Raw genomic sequence first — 19,563 nt, forward strand, 5'->3', positions numbered from 1 at the left:
GAAAGATGTGATGTTAAATTGGTGCAATTTTGAGTGGGGACATGCTTAGTGGCTTTACTTGCCCTATAAGTCACTAAACTGAAATAAGACTCTTCAGCGGGGCTTGCACCAGTCTAACTCTATCTTTTAAAAAGCTGATTTGCTATTAATATAGCACTTAAGAGCCCTACTCCTGGCCCTGATCTCATTGTACGCAAGGATGAGCTGTTCAGGGCAAAGCTCTAGAACATTATAACCAGTTTTAAATCTATATCTGTGTCTATGCACAGAGGCTAGCACCAGCTTAATTAAAACCAAGGCAGGTTTGAGTGTTGACAAGTTACTTTTATCTTCCACCCCTACTTGTGGCTTGTATTTAAGGTGAGGGTAAGCTAGGGCAGAGACTCTTCCTGTGTGTTTAGATAGCACCTGGGGATGGGGTGTGTCTCATCCCACCTTCACTGACAGCTGCTGGAACAATTTTTATAAGGTGTGTGCTGAGAGCCCTTGAACCAAATTGTAAATGCTCTACAAAAGGTGACCAGATAGCAAGTGTAAAAAATTGGAATCGCGGGATCAAGGGGGTGGAGAAAGGCACCTATATAAGACAAAGCCCCAAATCTCAAGACTGTCCCTATAAAATCAGGACATCTGGTCACCTTACCTGTATATAATGAAACCACTTCCTGCCAGGGGCTGTGGCAGCATGAGCATCCCTAGTTCCAGCATCTATGATTTTACTATAAATGTGCAAAAACAACGAGGAGTACTTGTGGCACCTTAAAGACTAACACATTTATTTGGGCATAAGCTTTGGTGGGCTAAAACACACTTCATCAGATGCATGGAGCGGAAAATACAGTAGGCAGGTATAAGTACACAGCATATGAAAAGATGGGAGTTGCCTTACTCTGTGTGTGTGTGTGTGTGTTGAGGGGTGTGTCAGTGCTAATGAGACAATTCAATTAAGGTGGAAGTGGGCTATTCTTCACAGTAAAATACTTTGTAGCAGTAATGAGGTCAATCAGGGTGCCCCATTTGAAACAGTTGACAAGAAGGTGTGAGTAACAGTATGGGGGAAATTAGTTTTTGTAGTGACCCATCCACTTCTCTTTATTCAGGCCGAATTTGATGGTGCCCAGTTTGCAAATTAAGTCTAGTTCTGCAGCTTCTCCTTGGGAGTCTACTTTTGAAGATTTTTGTCGAAGACTTGCCGCTTTAGATAAATGTGCGTTACAGAGAGAGCTGGCACCCAGGCTCGCTCTCAGCTGAGCCGCAGAGTAGGGGCCAGCCCCGGGCGCTGTGCTACTGCTGCGCCGCGAGAGCCCTGTGGCCGCGCGGGCTGGAGGCTCCCGCCCCAGGGCCTGGCCGAGCTCCGCTCAGTACTTACCGCCCGAGTGTGACTAGGGCGCCCTCCGCCAGGGGTGCCGGCCCGGCGGGGAGGGGCAGTGACCGCCCCCTGCTCTGGCTTACGGGAAGTGATGTCGCCTTGACGGAAAACACACACTCGCCGCCTAAAAAAGGGCAGGGGCCAGAGGGACTCGGTGCTGGCTGGAGCAGAGCGGGGAGCTGCCGCCAGGTAAGGGGGCTGCGAGCTCGGTGTCCTCGCTGGCCGCCCGGGGTGAGGAGCGCCCGGGGGTGTGAGGGTGGAGCCGGGGGCGCGGCGTGGGGCGGTAGCAGCCCGGGGAGGGGGTCGGAGACCGGGCTGGGCTGGGCTGGGCTGGGGAGCAGTGTCCGGAAGGAAGGGCTGGAGCTGGCCGGGCAGCGGGTTACTCCAGGGAGGACGGGCAGGGTCTGCTTTGCCCGGCCTCTTCTCCCCCCTCCCGGGAGCCCAAGCCGCGATGCCGGGCTCCGGAGCTTTCCCGGTCGGGTGCGGGAGATTGGCGCTGCGTGTCGTTACAGGGCATGGCCCCTGCGCAGGTGTAAGGGGACCAAACGGTTTCAAAATAAAACGTAACGGGTCCTCCGGGGGCAGGATCCCAGCCCCCGCCTGGCCTCAGGAAACGCTGCTTGACAAACCCCTCCAAGGTCCCCCGGAGCCTGCCCCACCAGAAACCTGCTGAGCCCTCGCTAAGCGCAAGTTATCTCCCGTGGATGCTGATCGACTTTCCTGTGTGTCGAGCCGTTTAAAATCTCCCTCGGATCGGCGGGAGCTTGGCAGCTCGCATGGAAGCAGCACGGGGAGAGATCGGTGCACTAAAGCAAAACGCCAGGGAGGCGCTCCACACGGGCGTGCCGGGCTCGGAATAACTTTTCGTAGCATGCGTTTGTTCATATTTGCTGTCAAACAGGGGCTGGACCGGGGTTCTGCAGGTGGGAGAACAAATGAGGGGTGTTATTGCTTTAGTTTGTTTAGCATTGCTAATCCGGAGTTGAATTAGAGTGAAAGACAAGGAGGATTTCTTTTTAATTGTAATAAATATTAAATAGGCCCCACGATGTCCTGGGGTGTATATTTTTAAAATGATCAAGATATGTTTTCCTTGGGCCTCCAGGCTCAGCAAACATGGTGAACTTTGCAAAACAAAAATACTAAATCATTTAAAGGGAGCTTTGTTGGGCTTGGTTTTCTCTAGAACTGGTTTGCCAGGTGCAAATTAAGTTTTTTCCATGTTCTTTCAGTTCTGCTGTGAACTTTTAAAGGCTTCTGTCCTGCAAGCATGTAAGTACATGCTTAACTTTATACATTGGAGTAGTTGACTTACCATATGCCTGAAATTAATATGTGTAAGTGTTTGCAGGATTCAGGGCCAAATTCATGTTCTGGAGGGAAGAACTTCTAGGTCCTGATCTTGCAATGATTTATGCATTTGCTTAACTTTATTATGGCATGTAGTCCAGTTTGAAGGATCAGGGTCTTAGCACACAGCAGCTAAAGAAACTCCACGTTTCCCAACACCGAGGACTTAGAATTAGTGGGGTTACGTAATTAAAAAATACTTTTGAGGTGGGTCAATGACTGATGAGGACGAAATATAAATGTATGTCAACAAGTTATGCACATACTAATAATTACTGAAATTTCATCATTACCTTTCTACAAAGGGCAGCTTTAAAAGAGTGAGCTAGCTCAAATGATTCAGTGGTTTTGTTCACACTGACTTGCAATGCAACTCCTCTCTCTGAACCAAGACTTTGATCATGTTAGAACTAAGGAACAGCAAAGCAAAGAGGATCAAGATAACTTTCTCCTTCCTTTTGCCTGTCTGTGTAAAACTTTCTTAGTAACAGATAACTGTATCCTTGACCTCATTTTAATGTCAATTCTAAAGGGCATGTCGTCACTGTCTGAAATCTCCAACTTCAATTTCAGTCACTGCTTTGAGCTGCATCATCATATCTTAATTTGAACATCTTGATTGTGTGAATGATCAGACAAATACTCCTAACTACTGGTGCTTAGATACTTTGGTGATAGAAAAGCCTTACTAGGAGTAAAAAGCCTAGTAACCTAGCCTTACCAGGTTATCCCAGATACTATTGGAAAGATAATTTTCTTTAGAATTGCAGTATGATGTCAGGTTTGTTTGTGACCTATTAAAAATGTTTCAATTTACATGAATAAACTCAAGTAGCAGAACCCATTAATTTTTAAAATATAATTTGCATACCTTAAGTATCCTGTGTCTTGGACATATATTGTCACTTGTGTTGTATTTCCTTCCTGTGCCTTTACAAAGCTATTTTGTCCTTATTTATTATTTTTATTAACCCTGTGAATTGGATCCCTAGTCATGGACCAGGACCCCATTGTGCTAGGTGCTGATAGCACTTCTGTCGCTTTTTTTCCTGGCTGGCACAAAATAACACAATCTGAAAAGCAGCTATAGTGATAGAGTACATGATGCTGAAAGATTACCTCTAAAGTACTGTATAATAGAAATGAATAGCGGTATTTTAATATACTATTGTGTCTAGCCAAGGATTCAAATTTGTTGTTAAAGGTCTTATTTCAGAGTCTGTAAAGTAGTTCTGAACTGGTGATACATTGTGCAACTTAGAATTTGTCATTTAAAAATTTATTAATAGGTATAACACGTAATGGACTAGAATTTTAAAGCCTCTAGCCCAATGAAGCTTTTGTTTTAAATATTTTGTAGTGTTTTAAGCTTTTTCCTCACTGTGTGATGCAGAAACATGCTAGTTTATCACTTGAACACTCTCAGGTTTTTTCCTTCTAAAGAGAAGAATGTTGAGCTAAAGGGATTTTTAACTGGATTTAGGTATATGGACAAATATTTTTGGTAGCAATCAGTGACTTTTCTTTAGGTGGTGTTTTTGGAGAATAGCTCCGTTTCTGCCAGGTGTCTGGTGTGCTGGCACATTGACTGTTAATTAGTCTATCACTCCATCACACACCCCCTTGCTTACATACAAGGGGCATTTCTAGACCTCACAAAAGATATCTTGTTCTAAGTACGTATTTTATTTAGGAGCAGGTAGAATGGCCATTGGAGATTAGTTGCTATTGCTTATATCTTCTATTAGTTATAAGTCTTTGCTGATCTAGTAAGTAGGTGTTCCTAAAAAAACTACATTAAATAGTTAGGCCTTTGACTTAAGAATTTCTCTTGCATTTTTTTTTTTTTAAAGTAAATGTTCTGCTTCACACTAAATTTTTCCACCCTTGTGTTTAGCTTATTGCATGTACAGGCCCTGATCCTGCAGAGATTTAAATTTGTGCTTAACTCATTTAGCTCAGTGGGACTAGTTATGTGCTTAAAACTAAGCATGTGCATATATCTTTGCAGGAGTGGGATTGTTATGTCTGCTCCGGAGTATGTTTCTCCTCTTTGTCTTGAAAACCCCGTCCGTGCTGGAAATAAAAAATTGTGTTCATACAATGGGTTTAAACATAGTTAAAATTGGTTCAAGTAAACACAGATTGGGGAGCAGATTGGGACTGCACTGGTGTTCATCAAAAACAATCTCTTGCAATCAGCAGAAAGTAGATTTTAATTTTATGGAAATTTGTTTCAAAGGTTTTTCTTTAATCACACCACCTCTAAGTATTCAGGGTTAGCTTGAACCATGCTTTACACCAGTTCCGGTAACACATTTTTATCTCCACTCTGGAGGAAGCCTTGGTGGGGGTGGCAACCCAAATGCTTCATTTTTATAATTGATCTTCCATATATTATTTTTATATATAATACAGTTTTACTATAAGTGTTATAAAAATAAACACCCCACTTATGACCGCATACACAAAATCTGTTTGTTTTTTTTATACCCAGTCTATAGCTCCTTCAGATACAATAATAATATAAATAGAAACAATTTTCTTCCAAATGAATTATTGTGGCTCCCTGGAATTGGCACAACGTGATCTTTGTCAGGATTTTGCCTACTATAAGACCTGGAATTCCATTTGCCTACTCACCAGACAGCTCAGGGGCAGGTTTCCCTGGTGAAAGCGGAGCTAGTCCGTCAATCTGTGTAAGAATCAACAACTTAACACAGCCTCAGACAAAACTGAGTAAAGGAAGTTATTGGCATTTGTTGGAGATGGATCTGAAAAAAAAAGGCTGGAGAAAGGTAGAGAGGAAACATTTTTTCTTTCCACTTGCAGAAGCTAGGAGAGAGGTAGAAAGTAGGTTAAGTATCCCAATCACCGAACAGTGAGGAGGCTCTGGAGCTTGGGGGGTAGAGGGGATAACCCTTCCAGCAACTGGTGGGGGGGAAAGAAGGAATTATCTGATTTCAGGTACCTACTGGCCAGAGGCTGATAACTAAGATGGAGTTTTCAAGCAGGATCTAGGCACAGGAATTCTAGAACTCTGCCCCTTCACAATCACTGGGGATTGGTTGTCCCATACTGGTGGTGGTCCTCTCACCGGCTTCCACTTTTCTTCCCTTCACGTTGGGGATAGTAGGCTTAATCCTATGGCTATAAAAGGCATAATGAGGGACTATGGTTGGAAGCAGAACATAGACAATAGAGTGAGGGTCAAAGTTGTCCATTGGAACGCTTTTCCTAGGAATGTGGTGGATTCTCCATCACTTGAAGACTTTAAATGAAGACTGGATATCCATCTAAAATATATATAATGGGTAGCATCATAAGTTGTGGTTCTGCAGACCCATGCTTATCTTTACACATGTGTTTGAGCAGTCCCTTTGAAATGAATTGGAGCTTTAGTAGGCATCTGCAGGCCAGCATTGCAGAAGGCAGGCAGATTAGTTAGTCATCCAGAAGATGGATCTAGGGAGTTCCTTATCCAAACTGATGTGAACCTAAGGGTGAGGGTTCAATCTGGGAATTGTTTCTTTCTTTCTTTCTATGAACTGGTTCATCCATCCCTTATTATGAACTACAAGAATGAGCAGCTTATGTCTGAGCAAAGCCTGCAATGGTCTCATTATAGCGTCAGTAGTCTGTGAGCCTACTAGTCTGTAGATGGCTTATTTAATTCTGTTAATTAGAACAACACTGAAATTGTTATACAAAGTTTTATTTATTTGTAAATGTAGCATGCTAGGCTGTCTTAAGCATTGCCTGGCAACGTCTCACCCACCGTGCAAGCTATGCTTATCTAGAACACTGGAATTAAATGTCTTTAGGACTAAGAACCTTGGTGTGGGAGGCTGTTTTCTTAGTAGTAAGACCTTACCTATGTAATTTGCTACTTTTAAGCAGGATCCTGGCCCCTTTTAGGCCAGGTCTATACTACAAAGTTTTGCCAGCATGGCTATGTCAGTTAGGGTGTGAACAAAAACACCTCTTCAGCTGACATAGCTATCCCTGCAAATCCCCAGTGTAGATGCAGGTATGCCAACAGAAGAGGGCTTCTGTCAGCATAGCTATTGTCATTTGGGGAGGCGGTGTTACTCAGCTGGCTGAAGTCCTACTTCTGGTAGCATACACAGCGTTTATGCTAGGGGGCTCTGCCAGTACAGCTATACCGGTATAGTGTAGACTAGCCCTTAGAACCAGATGCAGGGTGCACCTCTTTGTTAAGACCTTGCCAACTAATTTAAACCTAGTTTCATAGGTGACTGGTAAATCGGCAGGTAGCAGGAGTGAGTGTGATGTCTGACCCTCAAGCCTTGTAAGGTGCCCAGATACCATGATGATGGGCATAAAAATACTATTTTAAGGCAAAATGTAGTCAATAAGCTTGATTCAACCTGGGTTTACTTGGTACATGGCCCAGGTAATGCAAAGTCTGCCTGGGGGTGGGGTGGTTGGTTACAGAAAGTGGTTGCCATCTTCCAGTGTGAGGGCAGAACTGAGCCTGTGTGTGGTGCTGGTTGAGGAGGAGGCATAGCCAAGACCGGATCCTTAAAGTACCTCTGTTATAAACTAAAGATATCTGCTTCATGCCTCTTTCCCCACAAAGTATGAGCACTGAGGAAGGAATATGGGGAACCACTATCGGAGACCACCCTTTGTACTGTACTTCTATCTGAGGATACAAATGATTTGTTATCAAGTGATTAAATGTGTGGGATCCATGAATTGTTTAGAATGCTAGAACAGTTTATGCCTGGGTTTCTAATCTTGCGCACACCTTCGCTATGATTCTGCACAAGTATCAGGTATATGCGTGTACAGGTTGCCAAGACAGGATCTAACTGGCAATTTGTATGTGCAAATAAAATACCTATGTTGTGCATGCAGTTTTGGTAATTGCATGTAAATCAAGCAAATAATTCCATGCTTGCAGTTCTGAAACTCAAGGCATCACAAGCAATGAAGTACTGTACTCCTGATTGTTGCAATGTCCTTCTCTGAGCTATTGCTTTTGGAATACTGCTGTTAAGAGCATGGACAAAGTAAACAGCACTCGGAACTATCTGGAAGGGTAGATGCTGATGACTGTTTTGCAGAAGTACTTTCATTTAGATTTTTTTTTCTCTCCATTTCTACCTACTTAGAAGTGTCTGGGCTGGCTTGACAGCTGCTATACAGCCCTGAAAATGAACAGCATGTGTGCACCAAGGTCAGCCTGGAGACAGCTGTCTTGTTGCTTTCATAACTGACGGTTATTTTGTTCAGTCTTCCTAGCTGCTCAGTCAAACAGGTATAATGAAATTGGTTGCTATGAGCACTGAGAAGGAAGAAAACAACTCTTTCAAACAAAGTAGAGTGGAGGCTAGCATCAGAGGTGAGGACTACTAACCGACTGAAGGACTGAAACTACTCTAGCCTCCTGGCAATAGATGTGCCAAAAAAACTTTATGGTTATTGTGGGCTAGTGATTTACCTAAATCAGACTGTTTTGTAGGTAGCATATTTTTGCTAGCTAACTTGCTTTAATGCCTGTGAAAAGTGAGTATCTGCTTTATTTTGGTTCTCTTTTCTCTCTCTCTCCCCACCTGTTTTTGAAGCATGTTTAAAATTCATAAATAGTAAAGGACATCTTCTATGTTCCTGCTGTAAACACATGCTGATGGTTCCATTATAAATACTTAGATTTGCATTGCATTGTGAAAACTTCAGGGATTCGCTTAAAATTAACACACACAACATCAGTCTGCATTGTTTAACTTTTTGATGTTTTGTGGGATGGTTAATGTTGTAACCTTAACATGAGAAGTGCATAGTAATTGTGGTTATCAGCAGCAAGTAGTGCCTTCCTAAAGCAAATTTTTATACTTATTAAAATATAATTCACTCATGTCCAAAGTGTGGATGGTGGTGAAAGGTTAGTATTTCCCCCCCCCACACACACACCCTCTTTTTCAGGTTTTAGAGATTGATTTGATTTAATTTTTTTTTTCTGGCTTCAAACCAGACTTCATAAGTGACTGACTGCCCCAGGGTGCAGGCAATATTTTAGATTTAATCCCCTTTGGTTTTGCTATGAATTGTTTTTACTTTCATTTCAGGTAGGATTCCAGTATTTTAAGCTGCTACTGGTGCATAACATCACATACCTAAGGCCCTTTGTTTTTTGGTGGTGGTTTTATTTATGTTTTCCTGGGAATTTATTGGTGTTTATTACTACAACAACAACAAAAACAGCTGAAAATCGGTGCAAAACACTATTAATAATTTTTCAGGGTAAATATCTGGTTTTATTTTGGTATTTATGTAGGTGCGGAATTCACTTTCCAGTTTTTCACTTCCTTTGTTAGAACCCCCAAAGGGGGAGATTATGTGAGCATACTTTTTAAATTTATCAGCTGATGCCACACTTTTACAATGAGGGTCAAACAGCACAATGACTTTCCAGAATGGCGATTCGCTGTGAGAAGCTTCAGGGGAGATAGTGTGAATTACAGTAGCTTCCCACTTCTTTGACAGCTCTTCGTAAAAACTTATGAAAGTTTTTGCGAGGTTGATCTGCTCAGTGACTGGCAACATAGACAAGAAAAGATTTTTGTTTGTTCTGGAATCTCCCCAGATGTGCTTTTGTGAGAAAGTTCTGTTGAGATATTGTTAACCAGATTGCCATACACCTCTGTATTAGAAAATGTGCTGTGTTAAAGAATTGGATTCCAGTTTCTTCTGTGCTTCATGTAGTGGTTGAAGTGTTTTCAATTAGGAATTTGAGTTTTGTACAGAGGCTTTGCCTAATTTCTTGAGTAGCTGCTTGAGATTTCAGCTTTTTGACTTTTCCACTGTTGAAATCTTTGTGATCTAAAAATCAAATTAAGATTTCCCCATGCCTTCTGAACACTCTGTACAACCAAATACATACTAAACCATCCTGTCGGTACAACTGCAACTGAAATGCTGCTTCAAAGGCGATCTCTTCTCAAACATAATAGAAGAGGTTGGGTGTGGGGGTTTTTGTTTTTTGTTTTTTACTTGAATGCTTGAAAACTGCTCCAGCTTCTATTACAAAGTTTTTCAAATCCTCCATTTTGGGGACACCTGTTGCATGAGGGACAGAAACATGCAGTAGGTGAACTGGGCAAGACAAAACAAAGCAATTCAGGTTTTTCGTTCAGCTTTACATCTTGCGTGAACTTCACGCAGTAAGAAACCGAGTTGCAATTCACTGTTGCCGCATCTTTCCAAGTAAGTGCATGTTCATGTAAAGTTTTACTGACAAGCTGACTTTACAAACTTCAGATCTGCCAAAATGAGTGCAGGCATCTCCACAACAAAATAAAAAAAGAAAACAAAATCCCCAGGGCGGGGTGGTCAAGAACATCTGGCGATTTGTCAAAAATCAGAGAACTAACTATATTTCCAACCAACCTTTCTTTAATTTTGTTGGTCAGAGTGATATCATTCTCCTCCAGATATTTCTTGGTCAGATTGCATTTGGCAAGGATTTTGCAGCTGGACAGAAATTTTGTACAAAGTCCCCCAAAAGACCATCAGCAAGGCCTAGCGGCTGCCATGAAAAACAAAGGGCACGTACAAATTCACTTACTACATCATGTTGATCTTGCTCTTTCTGCTGTGCCCTGATGAATGCTGATTCCAGTGTTTGCTTGCTTTCTGTTTTTGTTTTCTTGTTTTAGGCTTAAGTGTCATTTGCTCTGCAAATGTTTTTTAATCTGGTTGGCCTGAATGTCAACTTTGATGCCACACCATTTGCAGTACATACACCGCAACTTCATCCTTTTTCTCCTGTTTGTTTTTTTAAGACTTTTTCAAATACTTCCTTATGTTCTAAAATGTATTCTGACACCAATTTTCGTTTTCTTCCCATTTTAGTGTCAAATCTTTAAACCGTTATTTGCTAACAGCTTGAAATGTGTACGCGGAGGGTGTGAGATTTATCAGTACGTTCAGATGCACACGCACTTCAGAGCTTGTGTGCATGCATGTATGTTTGTTGTGTGTATCTGCATGGCTAATAAATAGCCTTACTTCAACAGGCAGCTTTGCACATACACACAGACAAATGTATTATTGTAAAACATATCTCATGCAATGTATTGTTTTATTAGAAAAATACAAGTTATTTTTATATAATTGAATGATAAAAAATAGGGTGAAAATTGGAAAAAAACGAATAATACTTCTGATAAAACCTGGGATTTTTCGGTAAAAATCGGTTTAAACTGAAAACGGTGGGGCTTACACATCCTTACTGACGTGCTCCTGTAGCAGTGCTCAAATTTGGTGGTCTGCTAATGCTGGGTCTTGAATTGTGGTGCTATATTTGGTTATACCCTACTTAAACTTGCACTGGTGGCAGAAAGGAAAAGAAGTGTGATTCAAGGGGAGAATGTCATCCCTTGTCCTAGTTTGAATACTATGCAGTAAGACCTTGGTTCTGCTCCTGTTGAAGTTGATAACCAATCTTCCATTGACTTCCATGGGAGCAGGAACTGGCCTCAAGTTGGCTTTTGAAGGGTTCTTTGGCTATAAAGCATAATTGATGTTTGCTTGTTTTGTTAAATTGCGAATTTCAGATATGGTGCTCCAATGTCAGAGACGTAGTAGTAGGTTTCTTTTGCTGTGTTTGTGCAGCAGGGACTGGAAGTCTTGGTTTCAGAAAGAAACTCAAGAGAATCCTTTGGAAGAGTTATTGAGAGGCTGCTTGGAACAAGCTGCTAGAATGGAATCTTGTCATAAACTGATTAACAAGGCAATGTTAACTCATATTACAGAGGGATTTAACCTAAGCTTATGATATTAAAGCTTCTTTTTACTTTTATCTGCAAATGTGAAGTTAATTTGACCTACCAGAACAACAGAAAACTAATTACATTAGTTCTTAAAGTAAATTGTGTTTTTCAACTGAGACATTTTGCTAGAAGGTTTGTAGCCTGATTCCACAGGGTGTTGAACACATGCAATCCGCAGTGATTCAGGAAGTGTTCAGTGCCTTGCAGCCCTGACTTTTTCACAAAACCTTTAGAATTACAGGCAACAACTCCTTTTCTTGGTGGGTGGGAAGGAACATAAGTTGAAGGGGACCCATGTACTGGGAGTCCTCATTTTAATCACCTATTTCAGAAACATCCGTACCTCAGAAAGCATCTTAATTTTTGTGAGATGATGTAGAGAGAAATGAAGGAAGAACTCGGTCAGCCTGGTAGGACATGCTTAATTGACGGAGAAATTGAATGAGAGGGGAAATGCATCGCTCCCTATGTTGACAGTACCGTGTGTGGTGATGGTTTAAAAAAATACGTGGGAGTTACAAGACATGAGACAGCCTTCATTAACGTCACTACAAGAGAAGGCTAAGCAGTAATGGGAAGGCTAAGCAGTAATGGGCCTCATCCTCCCTGATTGAACTAACCTAGTTATCCCTAGCCTGATTCTTGCTTGCATATTTATACCTGCCTCTGGAAATTTCCACTACGTGCATCTGATGAAGTGGGTATTCACCCACAAAAGCTTATGCTCCAATACGTCTGTTAGTCTATAAGGTGCCACAGGTCTCTTTGCCATGTTCACATAGGCATTGTCTTGGCATGAAAAGTGATTTGAGTTTCAGTTGAGCTAACATGCTAGTTAAACTCATTAGTCTCATGAAACCTAGGCTCTGAAGTGCTTATTCGCTCTTGAAAATGTTATTTAGGAGCCTGTCACTTAAGTGGTTTTGAAAATTTTGCACCAGTTAGTTTGTCAAACTGTAGCTTAGGCTTCTTTCTGGGCTAGAACATGAGCTAAAACCAAGCTAATGGTGTTAGACTTCCTACTGTAGTGGCAGAGTATCATACAAAGTTTTGTTGGCATAGCTATGTTGGTCAGCGGTGTGAAAAAACACTCTTGGCAGACATTGCTAGGGCAGCAAAAACCCAAGTGTAATGTTTGGGGAAGTGATATTACTATACCAATGGAAAAATTCCTCCTGTTGGCATAACCTGCATCTACACTAAAGGCTCTGCAAAGCATTGATTGAGTAGACAAGGTTTAAGGCCTTCTACTCAAGACAAAGCCATAGTGAGGAAAAAGCTTTACAGCTTTTTATGGGGGGGAGAGAGAGAGAGAACTCTGTCCTATTGGGTAGCTGTAAAGCAGCTCTGTATTAGGAAGACCTCCCCCCCAAAAAAGGGGGTTTCCAGTCTAGAGACGAGTTTTAAAAGGCAATATTTCTGTTCCTTTACTGTACTAGACCAGATCAGCCAGAGCAAGGAACAAATAGCAAGCTAACAAAATCATCCAAAGGACAGGACTTGGTGGTGGTGCGGGACTTCAACTACCCAGACATCTGTTGGGAAAATAATACAGCAGGGCACAGATTATCCAATAAGTTCTTGGAATGTATTGGAGACCATTTTTTATTTCAGAAGATGGAGACAGCTACAGGGGGAAAGGCTGTTGTAGATTTGATTTTGACATAGGGAGGAACTGGTTGAACATTTTGAAAGTGGAAGGCACCTTGAGTGAAAGTGATCATGAAATTATAAGAGTTCATGATTCTAAGGAATGATAGGAGGGAGAACAGCAAAATAAAGACAGTAGATTTTAAAAAGGCAGGCTTTAGCAAACTCAGGGAGTTGGTAGGTAAGATCCCATGGGAAGCAAGACTAAGAGGAAAAACAATTGAAGACAGCTGGCAGTTTTTCAAAGAGACATTATTAAGGGCATAAGAGGAGACTATCCCAATGCATAGGAAAGATGGGAAGTATGGCAAGAGACCACCCTGGCTTAATCAGGTGATCTTCAATGATCTAAAAATAAAGAGTCTCACAAAAAGTGGAAACTAGGTCAAATTACAAAGGATGAATATAAACAAATAACACAAGTATGTAGGGACAAAATTAGAAAGGCCAAGGCACAAAATGAGATCAAACTAGCTAGACACATAAAGGGTAACAAGAAAACATTCTACAAATACATTGGAAGTAGGAGGAAGGACAAGGTAGGCCCATTACTCAATGAGGGGGGGCGGGGGAGAGAACAATGTGGAAATGGCAGAGGTGCTTAATGACTTCTTTTGTTTCGGTTTTCACCAGGAAGATTGGTGATGATTGGATGTCTTAACATAGTAAATGCCAGTGAAAATGAGGTAGGATCAGAAGAGGCTAAAATAGGGAAAGACCAAGTTAACAATTACTTGGACAAATTAGATGTCTTCAATTCACCAGGGCCTGATGAAATGCATCCTAGAATACTCAAGGAGCTGACTGAGGAGATATCTGAGCCATTAACAATTATCTTTGAAAAGTCATGGAAGACGGGAGAGATTCCAGAAGACTGGAAAAGGGCAAATACAGTGCCCATCTATAAAAAGGGAAATAAGGACAACACAGAGAATTACAGACCAGTCAGATAAACTTCTGTACCTGGAAAGATAACGGAGCAAATAATTAAGCAATCAGTTTACAAATGTCCAGAAGATAATGTGATAAGTAACAATCAGCATGGATTTGTCAAGAACAAATCCTATCAAACCAACTTGATAGCTTTCTTTGACAGGGTAACAAGCCTTGGGTATAGGGGGAAGCAGTATATGTGGTATATCTTGACTTTAGTCTTTTGATACTGTCTCGCATGACCTTCTCATAAACAAACTAGGGAAATGCAACCTAGATGGAGCTACTAGAAGGTGGGTGCATAACTGGTTGGATAACTGTTCCCAGAGAGTAGTTATAAGTGGTTCACAGTCATGCTGGAAGGACATAATGAGTAGAGTCCCACAGGGATCAGTTCTGGGTCTGGTTCTGTTCAATATCTTCATTGATGATTTAGATAATGGCATACAGAGTACACTTATAAAGTTTGCAGATGATACCAAGCTGGGTGGAGTTGCAAGTGCTTTGGGATTAATATTCAAAATGATCTAGACGAACTGGAGAAATGGTCTGAAGTAAATAGGATGAAATTCAATAAGGACAAATGCAAAGTACTCTGTTTAGGAAGGAACAATCAGTTGCACACATACAAAATGGGAAATGACTGCCTAGGAAGGAGTACTGCGGAAAGGGATCTGGGGGTCTAAGTGGACCACAAGCTAAATGAGTCAACAGTGTAACGCTGTTGCAAAAAAAGCAAACATCATTCTGGGATGTATTAGCAGGAATGTTCTAAGCAAGACACAAGAAGTAATTCTTCTGCTCTGCTCTGATTAGGCCTCAACTGGAGTATTGTGTTCAGTTCTGGGTGCCACATTTCAGGAAGAATGTGGACAAATTGGAGAGAGTCCAGAGAAGAGCAACAAAAATTATTAAAGGTCTAGAAAACATGACCTATGAGGGAAGTTTTCAAGTATGTAAAAGGTTGTTATAAGGAAGAGAGAGAAAAATTGTTGTTCTTTACCTCTGGGGATAGGACAAGAAGCAATGAGCTTAAATTGCAGAAAGGAAGGCTTAGGTTGGACATTAGGAAAAACTTCCTAACTGTCAGGGTAGTTAAGCACTAGAATAAATTGCCTAGGGAGGTTGTGGAGTCGTCTTCACTGGAGATTTTTAAGAGTAGGTTAGACAAACACCTGTCGGGGATGGTGTAGATAATACTTAGTCCTGCCTTGAGTGCAGGGGACTGGACTAGATGACTTCTCAAGGTCCCTTTCAGTTCTATGATTCTATGGGACTGTTAAACTTAAACCCAGAGAAAAATATCCAGACAACTGTAGAAACTGCATTGTAATTTTTCAGTATCATACAGTGTATTAAAATTCTTCTTTCTAAGGAAACTGTGGTAGTTACTTATTCTTTCTTTTCATCACTACCACAGCTTCCTGTAAACTGCAATCTCTTTGAGATAAAAAATGCACTTACTCATCAACCCATTTTGCCATACAGATAAGAATCACTGATCTGTTTAAAAAAATAGTGCATTTCTAATTCTTCTCATACTGAAAGCAGAGGCATCAGAAGCTGTTGGTTTATTTTTTTAAAGCTTCTTTCAAGAACATGGGGGGTTGCTATTTTTGGTTCTTACTAGCTTAAATACCACTTAGATAAAAACAGGCTCAAAATGAGTACTCGCAGAAAGTGAAACCAGTAGACATCCCACCCATACTAAAGCTATAGCCTGCTAATAACTATGCATTTCATCCATCTGTTATGTTCCATCTTCCGTTCTTCTCAAATAGAGCTTCTTTCTTTTTAATGGTATGGGGATTGCAGAAAAATAAATGTCAATTTTGTAATTTGCCGGGGTACGGACCTACATGAGTCAAGTTAGTATATGTAAACACTAATCTTACCCTCTTTTCTGTTGATTATTAGATTCTTTATGCTTTCAGTTTGACATGTTTTGCCAGATCTATCGTGAGCTAAAAACAACAATCATTTACTTATTTTTGTGGTCACATCTTGTATTTAAAAGAACCCCACAAACAACCTCCTTCCAACCCCTGATCCCTGACCCCCAACACACTCTCGGCTAGGATGTTCACTGCAATCTGGATTCTAATCTCTTTCTACACTTTGTGTCATTTTCTAAAAAAATAGAGCTTTTTAATAAAATCCATTTCTACTTCCACACTACAAGGGGCTGGAACCCATTTCACTTTTTTTTTTTCTCTCCCCCCTCCCCCAGCCCCCTTACCTCCCTTGTCTAAAAAAGGTTCAAGATAAGAAACTGAACATCCTATAGATTGGAACTTAACACTTGAGTCTGATCAGATGCAGGACTTGCATGAGTTATACTGTGTGGTTCAACATTACTTTTATCCCTTTTATGTGGATCTGAAGTCAGCACCTGAATTTTACAGATGGAGAAAGTGAGGCAGAGAGGGCAAATATTGGGACTAAGGCCACACTGCAGGTCAGTGACAGAGTTGTGATAAGAACTCTGGAGTAGAGCTGGGCAAAATATTTTGGTCTTTTTTTTTCCCCTTCAGGAAAAGGTGCAGATTCAGCAACACAAAATGTTTCATGATTCATATCTATTGCACCAAATCGTTTCTCAGTCCTGCCCCTCACCCTCCAATTTGGAAAAAGTTTAAGTGTTTTGTTTCAATACTTTTGAAATGTTCAATTTGTTTGGGCTGAAACAACTTCATTTTGTAATTTCCTTACATTTTACCCTTAAAGCAAATATGATTTTTTTTTAAAAAAAAGCTCAAAATTGATATGAAACCTTTCAGGTCAAATTAAAGTGTTGTTTGACCCCAAACTCCTCTCTTCTGCTCTGATTTAATAAAAATTCTGAAAAGTTTCATTTTCAGGTAAACTCAAAACGAATTTTTTAAAAATTCAGATCTGCCAGCAAACTGAAAAATCCATTATTCACCTATCTCTGCTCAGGAGTTCCTGACCTTAAGTTCCTTTCTCTAGTGTGCACTGCTTCACATAACTCGAAACTTCTGAGGAGGGTTAATGTGATCAATGTCAATATAATGATACTTCACACCTACATTGTACCTTCCATCCAATGATGTGATGTTAAACATTAATGAATTAAGCAGAGCTGGTTGAAAAATGCCAATTACTTTTTTGTGGGAAACTTTCAAAACAAACAAACAAAAACCCTGAAAAGAACTTTTAGCTTTTCAAATGAATGTTTGGTTTTCAAACATTTTTACTGGAAAATTTTGTTTTAAAACCAGAAAAATTCAACCAATATGAAAATTTTCTGTTCGAACTTTTAATTTGGTGTCAATTATTTTGTCAAAATAGGATTTTGGTGAAAAAATTGACCAGTAGAATTAAGCCTCCCGCAACTCCTAGATGACCTCAAGTAGTAGTATAAATTATGTTTGCAGATGAGGAAGCAGAGGGAAGTGATTCAGGAAGGAGCTGAGAATAGGACCTACCTGTCCTGCCTTCAGGTGAAGTCAGTAGGAATGCAGAATGGAGCCTAGGAGTCTCTGCAGTACTGATGAAGAGCTGGCAAGGAAAGCTAATATTTGGCTATTTTGTGGGGTTAAGGCTAAGGTAAGTTCAAACCAAAAAAAAAAAGTGCTTTTGAAGTATGTATTCATTTCACAGTAGTACATTTGTGTGTCCTATTATTGAAAAGATACTTGTATCCCAGTGAAGTGTGTCCTCAAGATCATAACAATTGTAGCTTTTTATTAAATATTGTAACCTTTTAACTCCTTGGGAACTAATTACTTACTATTAGTGTGGAGAAACTGGATTGTCTCATTAGTGCTCCTTAATGTGAGAGACTAGGAGTAAGGAGCCACTGACTTCAAACATACTTCTCCTACTTTTATTTGTTAAAAATGCAGTAATTAGTATAAATAATGCCTAGATTTACTGTCTGTTACAATAAAAGAAAATTGAAATTTTACTTCAATCCCTTTTTGCTGCTGAATACTCTGTTAAAAGCAGTTGTCTTTGTTGCTTCCAAAATGTTGTTTTGGATTGCACGCTTCAAAGAGAGCTTGACCTTCATTCATTTTAATCACTGCAAGGACATTTCACAATCAGACACTGGCAAAGTTTAATCTTTACCTTTCTACCATGAAGAATTATCATCTGGTCTTTGTACTAGAGTGAGGCAAGTACAAAAGGATCAACATAATGCTTTCAGCTCTCAGAGTTGCATATTCGAGAACGTTACTGTATTCACTAACTTTGCATAACACTAGCTCTGAACGGAGAACTCATCCGGTGTATGGTCAGATTTTCTTTACAGTGCTTTACCCATAGATGAACTGTCAGTTCCTCCTTTTGATGTTTGATCAAGTAAGGATGATGGTTTTTGAGAGGCGCGCACGCTCTCTCTCCCCGCCCCCAAGGAGATTTCTCTAGCGTCTTACCTAATTCTGTAGTAATAATGGTAAGAATCAGTTTCATTACCAGTCTGTCTCCTCATATTCCTTGTGTTCCTCCTTTGGTCCTGCTCCCCTATCATTTGGTTAAGAGTTTTTTATTTTGGGCTTTGCTTAGTTGTCAGTGATTTAAAAACAAAGTGCCATGAATCAGTTGAATTTGCACTTTGGTCTTTATTGTCTTGACAACATGTATTAAAACCAGTCTGCTGGCTTTTTGAGCTTCATGTTTAATTGCCAGAGAGGCTCTGTAGCAGAAATTGGCTGGCAAATGACATCAACTTTGGCTCTCTACTGTTTGCTCTCAGCCTGCCAGCCTTGCAAGCGTAATGTTCAACATCTGTTATGTGGCCTTGTGAAGATTAAGCACGTGTTGTGTGTTCATATCTTATTTTAATGACTTAAAGGAAGAAAAAGTCCTTCAGTCATAAGAATTGTCAGAAGAGTGGTGACAGACATCCTCAACTGAATTGGAAAATTTCCTTGACAGACTTCTGTCAAAGAACAAAGACAGCCAGCAATGACGCTGAGTACACACTGCTTTCAGCACTGGAATTAAACAGTTCTTCTGCAGTATTATCTGAAGACTACAATGTTTATCATTAGTAGATCCATCTCCCCCACCCTCAGTCAGGTGCCCTGATCCCATGAGGAATCATGGCATAACATGTAACTGATCTGGCATGTTCCTCATGGGGAAGAATCATACTCAAGTGACCACTGACTTTCTGTTCTCTTTATAACCCATCCCTGAAGATGTGTGAATGTACATAGCACCATCTTCCTGATACTTGAGTTTAAGAATTCTCCAAGCAGATCAGGTGTCCTTTGGCTTTCTCCAACTCACCTTCTAAGTTCCTAGGTCTCTACAAAGTAGAAAAATAATTATTGACTCATTATTAAAGTTAACAGCTTTCTAGTGAGCACAGCTAAGGTCACAAGTTCCAAGTGCTAAGATTATCTTGTTAAAAGAGCTTGATTGAAATTGGAGGAAAATGTAATAAGAATTTGGCATTCCTCTGTAGAATCTCTCAAATTACAATTC

At 40.6% G+C, this 19,563-nt stretch overlaps 1 protein-coding gene across 5 annotated transcripts in view; it reads left to right on the forward strand.

The window, feature by feature from the left end:
• Positions 1 to 1,474: 1,474 nt before the first annotated feature.
• The window catches only part of RAB27A (RAB27A, member RAS oncogene family), a 72,227-nt gene continuing 54,138 nt past the window's right edge, over positions 1,475 to 19,563 (forward strand). The window contains exons 1-3 of one of the 5 annotated variants that reach the window (XM_077828326.1): positions 1,484 to 1,558; positions 2,602 to 2,641; positions 17,502 to 17,673. The gene's annotated coding sequence lies outside the window, so the exon portion shown is untranslated. Of the gene's footprint in view, positions 1,559 to 2,601; positions 2,642 to 17,483; positions 17,674 to 19,563 lie in introns of all 5 variants that reach the window. The other 4 variants (XM_077828327.1, XM_077828324.1, XM_077828328.1 and 1 more) reach the window with 4 other exon arrangements.

The sequence above is a fragment of the Eretmochelys imbricata genome, chromosome 10 (genome assembly GCF_965152235.1).
Source record: "Eretmochelys imbricata isolate rEreImb1 chromosome 10, rEreImb1.hap1, whole genome shotgun sequence".
NCBI classification, from domain to species: domain Eukaryota; kingdom Metazoa; phylum Chordata; order Testudines; family Cheloniidae; genus Eretmochelys; species Eretmochelys imbricata.